The sequence below is a fragment of the Amblyomma mixtum genome, chromosome 3 (genome assembly GCF_055824585.1).
Source record: "Amblyomma mixtum isolate Tamu chromosome 3, ASM5582458v1, whole genome shotgun sequence".
Taxonomy (NCBI): domain Eukaryota; kingdom Metazoa; phylum Arthropoda; class Arachnida; order Ixodida; family Ixodidae; genus Amblyomma; species Amblyomma mixtum.
In genome coordinates, this window is record NC_143014.1 from 360,982,006 (window position 1) to 360,990,365 (window position 8,360).

The following is an 8,360-nucleotide window of genomic DNA, read 5'->3' on the forward strand; positions in this document are numbered from 1 at the left end:
GGTTGCAATTACAAAGTCATGAAATGGGCCGTATGAAAAATAAAACGTGCGCAAAATTCGGAAGTCGTACAAAGAAGTCACAGGGATTATTTTATAGGTTGCGAACAAGTGACCAGTGTGCGAGAGGTATGGGTGATCAGGCTTTGCCCCTCCCTCATCATAATCTACACATAAGCTGCCAAATGCCACTCGCATAGAAAGGTGTCCATCCCCCCACAACGTAAACTGCCGCTTCCACGCACTGCGAGCTCCTAACGAGCTCAGGAGGAATGCAAAACGCAAACGCGAAATGTTTTGCGCAATGCAGAATCAGCAGGTGATTTTATCGCCTTGTATAAGCTGTAGTATATTTTTTAGAAATGCCAACAGTTTATAGACTTCAGAGCGGAGTGAAGAAAACAATTCCATCTGCCACATCTGGGATCCAACCCGCGACGTGCGCATGCTCAGGACGAGAGTCGTCATATACATAAAATATCCCTCAATGCCCTCTGTGACTTTTAACCCTCAACTCTCCAATTTAGAGCCACTTCTACAGGACCCCAGCTAAGGAACAAAGAATTATGCAGCAGATTTCTGCTCTCGCCTTACGAAATGTCACAGTGCCGTGACACTGGTAATCTTGCACACGCGTTCATGAAAAACCGCACTCGATAACACACACTACGAGGTAGCTCATGCAGGCGACACAGGTGCAGTTGGGACTTCAATGCACGTACTAATAACAAAATTGCGGTCCGAATGGCTCACCTGCGTTTGGCCCTGACATCAGTCATGCGCGTACGAAGCTTTGTCATCGTCGACCTTTTGCGCTGAAGGTATCGCCGCCGATTCCCCATTTGACACTTTTACACACAAAAAAACTGGCAAGATAACGTGATAAAAAACGGCGCTGCACATAAATACAAAAGCACAGTAAAAAACACCAACAAGCAAAACAGCACGATACGCCGATGACAGCCTGCTGAGCAGCCGAAGAAACGACCGAAAGGCAGGAGAGGTTTCAGCGAAGTCAGTCGTCTGTCTCGTAAGTCTTGCTTCAAAATGTTTGACAGCGCCACTGTCGTTGACCGGCGGAACTCCATTGTTGAGTCAAAACGCCCGCGAGATTCAAATGCAGCAGCCCCGTCGACCAACAAAGGGGGCGAGTGCGAGCTAACATGAGTCGTTTATCATACCAAAATTTACATCACTGGTAGTATTGAGACCAGCGACTTCAGTTCCTGTCAAAAAAGCCTGGAATACAGCAGCGATCTTTCGCACTGGATGTATTTTGCGGAGGTTACGGCGCACAAAAAATGGCGCAATTGAATGGCGCATAGCGCATGGCGCATAGTTTGTCATAGCGAAATGCCGCCTCGAGAGGATTTCGAATATTTCCTAAATATTTCGTGTGCCGAATTTGTTCCCTATACGACGTTTACTTGCTTCTAAAACTCAGATCAAAAAAGCACAGTTTCTAGGTTACGACCAACTTTGAACAATGAAAACTAAAAAATTATGACATGTAGCTCAATGAAATTTTCAAGAATTAACAACATGGGTACTATCTACAATCCTGCTAAATATGTTTGTGATTTATGAATTGGACTAGGAGTTATTAATGCGTCATTCTTTTAAATTTCACACTTATTTATGGCACCAGTTCTAAATAACTACCCAATATAACTCAATGACTTGCCTGTAAGATTCTCGAGTCACACTTCATCTAAAAGCTGCAGAAGCAGTTTTCTTTTCGGAGCAGTAGTTTTCGTAAAAATCCGGTCCAACGCAGGCAAGTCGAGCACAAATATCGTTTTATGCCCCTCGCTCTGTTGCTCACTGCTATTATACTAACGTGAATAGCTTTTAGCGACACATACCATCGCAAAGAAGACACAATTATCTTTACAATGCGCTCAATATCATTTTTCTAGCGCAAGTGGATGAGCCACACCGCTCACACAAACATGACGAAAAACGACTGCTGGCCGCCGCTAGCGTGGTACCGCCGCCTTAAGCGGTTGTTCAGCAGTGCTTCCTGGGTCAGCCACACCAGTTTAACAAGACATTCTCGAAGTCTTCAGAAGATGTCATTGATGCACTTGCATATGTCTATATGCTACCTTGATTTTCCTGTGACTGCTTGCTACAGACATGATTACTTGCAGACTGCAAAGCTGGTAAAGCTACGCTAAGAACAAAGATAATGGGAACAACACCACTGCACAGGGTAGCAATTCTTGCTCTCTCGTCGTCCCTTAGCACAGTTTCAACATTCCAACTTGCCACCGGTTCACCCCACAGTGCACTATGATTAAGTTCTGTGAAATTTACATTAAGCAACAATGTAAAAGGAAGCAGGTTGTGTAGGTGTATCTGTGCATGCTGTGCTGATAGCTTCCTGCCTCATCATAGTCTGGCCCCTCTGTGTTTCTTACCTTTCATAACCCAGCACCTATGGCCCATTTTTGTGGCATTGGCATGTGCCGCAAATCACCAAACACATTTCATAATCTTGCCCCTGCTAGACTGTTGTGGCCCATTAAGTTTCTTCATACAAATCGGCAAGCTTTTAGAAGACATTTCTGCAATAGCCAACTTCCTCTTGTTCTTCACGACATGCACCTTGACTGCAACATCCCCCTGTGATGCTTTCTTCTTTTTCTTTGAAAAAGCATGCGATTCCTTTATTTATGTAAGGCCGGTTTTCTCATGCTTTTAACTTGCATTCAATAGTTCTAAACTGGATCCAAGCTTAAACAGCCAGCCGTTGGCAGATTTCGCTTGCCAATTCTCATGCATCCTGCCTTTTCCTGCAATCTCGGGCGTCCCCATGGCACTCTCTTGAGCCTGAGTTTTTTATTACTTGCATTATTACCTTCCCTCCAGTGTTTTGTCACATGCCTTCATTGACAGCTTTATGGGGTCTGCCACCTTGCAATCAATACCAGCATTTCAGTTCTCCAAACTCCCCGCAGGGGGGCGTCTGCAGCATGCAGACGTTGGTGAGTTGTGACACCACGGGTACCCGAGCATCCGCAGGGACATCCCCGCAGGGGCATGATGGTGAGCAATGCGTCACCACGGACGCGAGCATCCACGCTTAGCCGTGCGTGGCATCACCGTATCTGGGGAAAAGGGGATCCTGGTGGTTGAGCCGATGCCGAGCGTTTGGACCTTTAAGGCCCCTCGGCGGAGGCAACACACCACTTTGGCCCCAGCTTCCTATAGATGGCACCTCTGGCCTGACCCGACCGGGGGAAGTCGGCAGTCGCCTTTTCCTATCCTCCCCTTTATCTTTCACTTTCCTATCTCCTTTCTCACAATTTTCCTGTACCCTCCTACCTTCATGGTTTTTTTCCTTTTCTTTCCTGGCGGCGAGGGTTAACCTTGTGTGACCAACTACCCTGAGTTGAGTCATATTGGGTTATAGTCGGGCTGTACAGCTGGCGTGGGCAGGATTTGCTTGCAAGCTCCTGTCCCGTCCCCTCGTTGGGCTCCATGGTGGGCGGCTGGCACCGTGGCCGAACAATACACATATTTCATGGCTCCCCCTTCCCAAAAAACTGATCGCCCTCAGAACAGAGTGCGGACCAATGTAACAGCTCAGTACATCCAGAAGTCTAAAGAAACTTTCACCATATTCAATGTTCTCCACAGCAAAGAGACAGATAAAACTTCCCGAACGATATCCCCATTCTTGGTAGCGAAAAGCTTGACCGATGCCCTGGGCACGGGTTACAAGCTAAAAAAAATGCCTAGTGGCAACCTCTTTCTGGAACTTAAAGACAACATACAACTTTCCAAGCTGTCCTCCACATTGTCAGTCGGGGAAACCCCAGTCTCAATAACTCCACACCGTTCCTTGAACAGTGTCCGTGGCGTGATTTCCGAAGCAGACTTTGTCTGCCTCACTGAGGAGGAAATCCTTGAAGGTCTCCGTGACCAGAATGTCACAAATGTGCATCGCATTAAAATAAGGAAAGACGACAAAGAAATCCCGATGAAACATATTGTTCTGACATTCAACTCCAGCACACTTCCAGAGACCATGGAAGCAGGCTGCTTGAAAATAAATGTACATCATTACATACCGAATCCACGAAGGTGCTTCAACTGTCAAAGATATGGACATGGGTCACAGAGCTGCCGTGGCCACAAAACGTGCGCTAAATGCGCCTCAAAAGACCATGCTTCCGAGAACTGTGAAGGAGCAGCACTTCGCTGCACAAACTGCGAAGGTGATCATCCAGCATATTATAGGTCACGTCCTTCCTGGAACGCTGAGAATTAGATCATAACATTGAAAACAAAACAAAACATCACTTTCAGGGAAGTGAGAACTCTACCACGCAAAGAACACCTTCACGTTCTCCACAAGAACAAACATTGCTGACGTGGTGCGCAGGGGCGGTGCACCACGCAGCACTCCGGCATCTGCCCAGGCCACCTTCACGGAGCCTGTGGCAGGGTCATCCACACCCCAGGCAGGGACAGCGAAGGCTGCCCTGCCATCTCCAAAGCAGGGAGTACCGGCCCACGAGTCGGCACCCCGCAGGACTTCCCCCCGCTGGGGGAGGCCCGACACCAACGCATCCGCGGCTTTGCGGTCCTCCAGCACCTCTGGTGAGGTGATGGATACAACTCCCACTCCGCCCGCTTTGCAGCGGCGGACCGGCTCTCTCGAGCGAAGAAAAGACAGAACCCCAGTAACGGGCCCAGAACAGTAAATTCCTTCTGTTCCATTCCCACCCAAAAAAAAACACATGACATTTGTGGTTCAATAGAACTGTAGAGAAATGTTGAGGAACTACAGTGATCTAACACATATTCTAGGGTCAGTGATGCCTCTAGCTTTGTCTTCAGGAGACCAATCTTGGTCCACAACATGCAAATATCTTAAAACATAAAACTTTTAGGCGTGATCGCGAGCATGCAAATAGACTCTCGGGAGGCGTCGCAATCGTCATTCAAAGCAGCGTCCTGGCTCAAGAAATCAAACTGAAAGCTAAATTTGAGGCGGTTGCGGTTAGCGTCATCAGCTACAAAACCATAACAATATTTTCTGTATATCTTCCCCCATACATCACATTAACCTGCCAAGATCTAGAAGGCCCGATCGATGAACTGCCGGAGCCATTTCTGGTAGTTGGCGATTTTAACGCTCACTCTCCGTTTCGGGGCAGCGAACGCTGTGACTGTAGAGGCCAAACAATCGAAGATTTTATACTTTCGAATAATGTCTGTCTTTTAAATACGGGAAAAGCCACATATTCCTGCCCAAGCTCAGCAAAAGTGAGCTCTCTCGATTTAGCTTTCGCATCACCATTACTTTTTAACGATTTTAAATGGGATGTTTTAAATGACCCCATAGGCAGCGATCACTTACCTACTGTCATCAGGCTCTCATCATCTACTCCAATCATCCCCACAAGACCACGGCACTGGAAAATTCACCTCGCCGACTGGTCACTTTTCACAAAAAGTGCCACTCTGGAAAATGAATTTTGTGACCACCTCAGCACAGATGAAATTAATGAGAAGTTTACTGAATGTATAATATCGGCTGCAACACTCGCTATACCACAAACAACAGGACTTGCACAAAAGAAACATAAAGTGTGGTGTACACAAGAATGCACATTAGCAAAAAAAAAAATCTCTGCCTCTCCCGTAACCGAGAGTAGAGTAAGCATGAAATGTTTACGGGCCTAATGTCATCTCGGTGGACACCCGAACCGCACCGTACAGGAAGTGAGGAACGCCACCACCCGTTCAGCGCGATGCCTTGCCATTTGAACGCAAGGTTTTTTGAGGAAAGGAAATGGCGCAGTAATTCTCTGCCATCTCGGTGGACACCCGAACGGCACCGTAATGGAAGGGAGGAACGCCACCACCCGTTCGGCGCGATGCCTTGCCCTTTGAACGCAGCGCTTCTCCCCCGGGCCCCTGTGCGCCTGCGCGGCTTTGCTTCGATGCGCGAAGCCCCTAAGAGATCACGTATGACAACGAAGTGTATCGTGGCATTTATGTGCTTTTTGCACGCGTTATTAGAAATCGGAAATTATAATTCCGTGCATTATCAAACGCACAGCGATATCTTGATAAGCATTGAGAAGGCACTGGCAGCAGTTATTTTTTTTACTCCTTTGGAGACCAACCGGCGCTTGCATGCCGGTCGCGTAGGAGGGCTTACAGAGTCTCGTTAAATCTCGTTAAGTCTCGTACGGTGCCCGGATGTTCTCGTTTCAGAGCCCGGATGACTGGAATTCAGTGCCCGGATGACTGGAATTCAGTGCCCGGATGAGGGGATTTCAATGCCCGGATGAGTGGATTTTAATGCCCGGATGAGTGGATTTCAGTGCCCGGATGATGGCTCTCGGTCTCGGCGTGACGTCACCACACTGCCGACAACGGGGGCTAAAAGCATTTCATGCTTAAAAAAATCTCTGCCTCTCCCGTAACCGAGAGTAGAGTAAGCATGAAATGTTTACGGGCCTAATGTCATCTCGGTGGACACCCGAACCGCACCGTACAGGAAGGGAGGAACGCCACCACCCGTTCAGCGCGATGCCTTGCCATTTGAACGCAAGGTTTTTCGAGGAAAGGAAATGGCGGAGTAATTCTCTGCCATCTCGGTGGACACCCGAACCGCACCGTAAAGGAAGGGAGGAACGCCACCACCCGTTCGGCGCGATGCCTTGCCCTTTGAACGCAGCGTTTCTCCCCCGGGCCCCTGTCCGCCTGCGCGGCTTTGCTTCGATGCGCGAAGCCCCTAAGAGATCACGTACGACAACCAAGTGTATCGTGGCATTTATGTGCTTTTTGCACGCGTTATTAGAAATCGGAAATTATAATTCCGTGCATTATCAAACGCACAGCGGCTGAAAGCTTGATAAACATTGAGAAGGCACTGGCAGCAATTATTTTTTGTGACTCCTTTGGAGACCAACCGGCGCTTACATGCAGGTCGCGTAGGAGGGCTTACAGAGTCTCGTTAATTCTCGTTAAGTCTCGTACGGTGCCCGGATGTTCTCGTTTCAGAGCCCGGATGACTGGAATTCAGTGCCCGTATGAGTGGATTTCAATGCCCGTATGAGTGGATTTCAATGCCCGTATGAGTGGATTTCAATACCCGGATGAGTGGATTTCAATACCCGGATGAGTGGATTTCAATGCCCGGATGAGTGGATTTCAATGCCCGGATGAGTGAATATCAATGCCCGGATGAGTGGATTTCAATGCCCGGATGAGTGGATCTCGGTCTCGGCGTGACGTCACCACACTGCCGACAACGGGGGCTAAAAGCATTTCATGCTTAACAACAAAACAAAGCCTGGAGCGCTCTGCGTCGATATCCCACTGCAGAGGACTTAGTTACCTTTAAGAAGGTAAAAGCCAGAGCGCGGTATGTGCGAAGAAATGCAGAGAAAACCTCTTGGCAGAAATATGTCTCCTCAATAAACAGTTCAATAACATCAAAGAAAATGTGGGAAAATGTTCGTAAATTTACTGGTGACCATACCCCTTTCACACTTCCTCTCTTGACAGCACCCGGGACACAAACATCTTTAGAAGAACAGGCCAACATATTGGGCGAGCATTTTGCTTAGATCTCAAGCTCATCCAACTACACAAACACATTTCAGAAACGCAAAGCAATAGCTGAAAAACAAAAATTCCCAACCAGAGCAGGTATACGTGAGGATTACAACTAGCCTCTCACACTGCAAGAATTAAATAAGGTATTATCTTCTGGAAAAAAGACAGCACCAGGACCAGACAACGTGCATTACGCTATGCTTGCCCATCTCTCCGAGGCTGCCGTAGAGGCACTGTTAAAATTCTTTAATAAAATCTGGATAACTGGAAATATACCTGACCAATGGAAAAAAGCAGTCATGATACATTTTCTCAAACCCGGATAACCACCAAGTCCTAGCAGTTACAGACCAATAGCCCTCACCAGCTGCATTGCTAAATCTTTTGAAAGTTTAATAAACATTAGACTGACCTTTGTACTCGAATCTCGGCAGCTATTAGATACACACCAATGTGGGTTTAAAAAAGCATGCGCGACCACAAATCATCTTGTCCACCTAGAAAACACCATCCAGGAGGCATTCATCCACAGCAGCACTGTATTGGGGTCTTCTTCGACCTGGAGAAGGCCTACGATACCACGTGGAAGTTCAACATCCTGCCGCGGATACCTAGCAGAGCTAGGTATCCGCGGCACGGATACCTAGCAGATCCACGGATACCTAGCAGAGCTAGGTATCCGTGGCAGGATGTTGAACTGCTTGAACGACTTCCTGGCTAACCGCACATTCCGAGTCCGCCTAGGAGCAACTCTCTCCATGATTTTCACCCAAGAG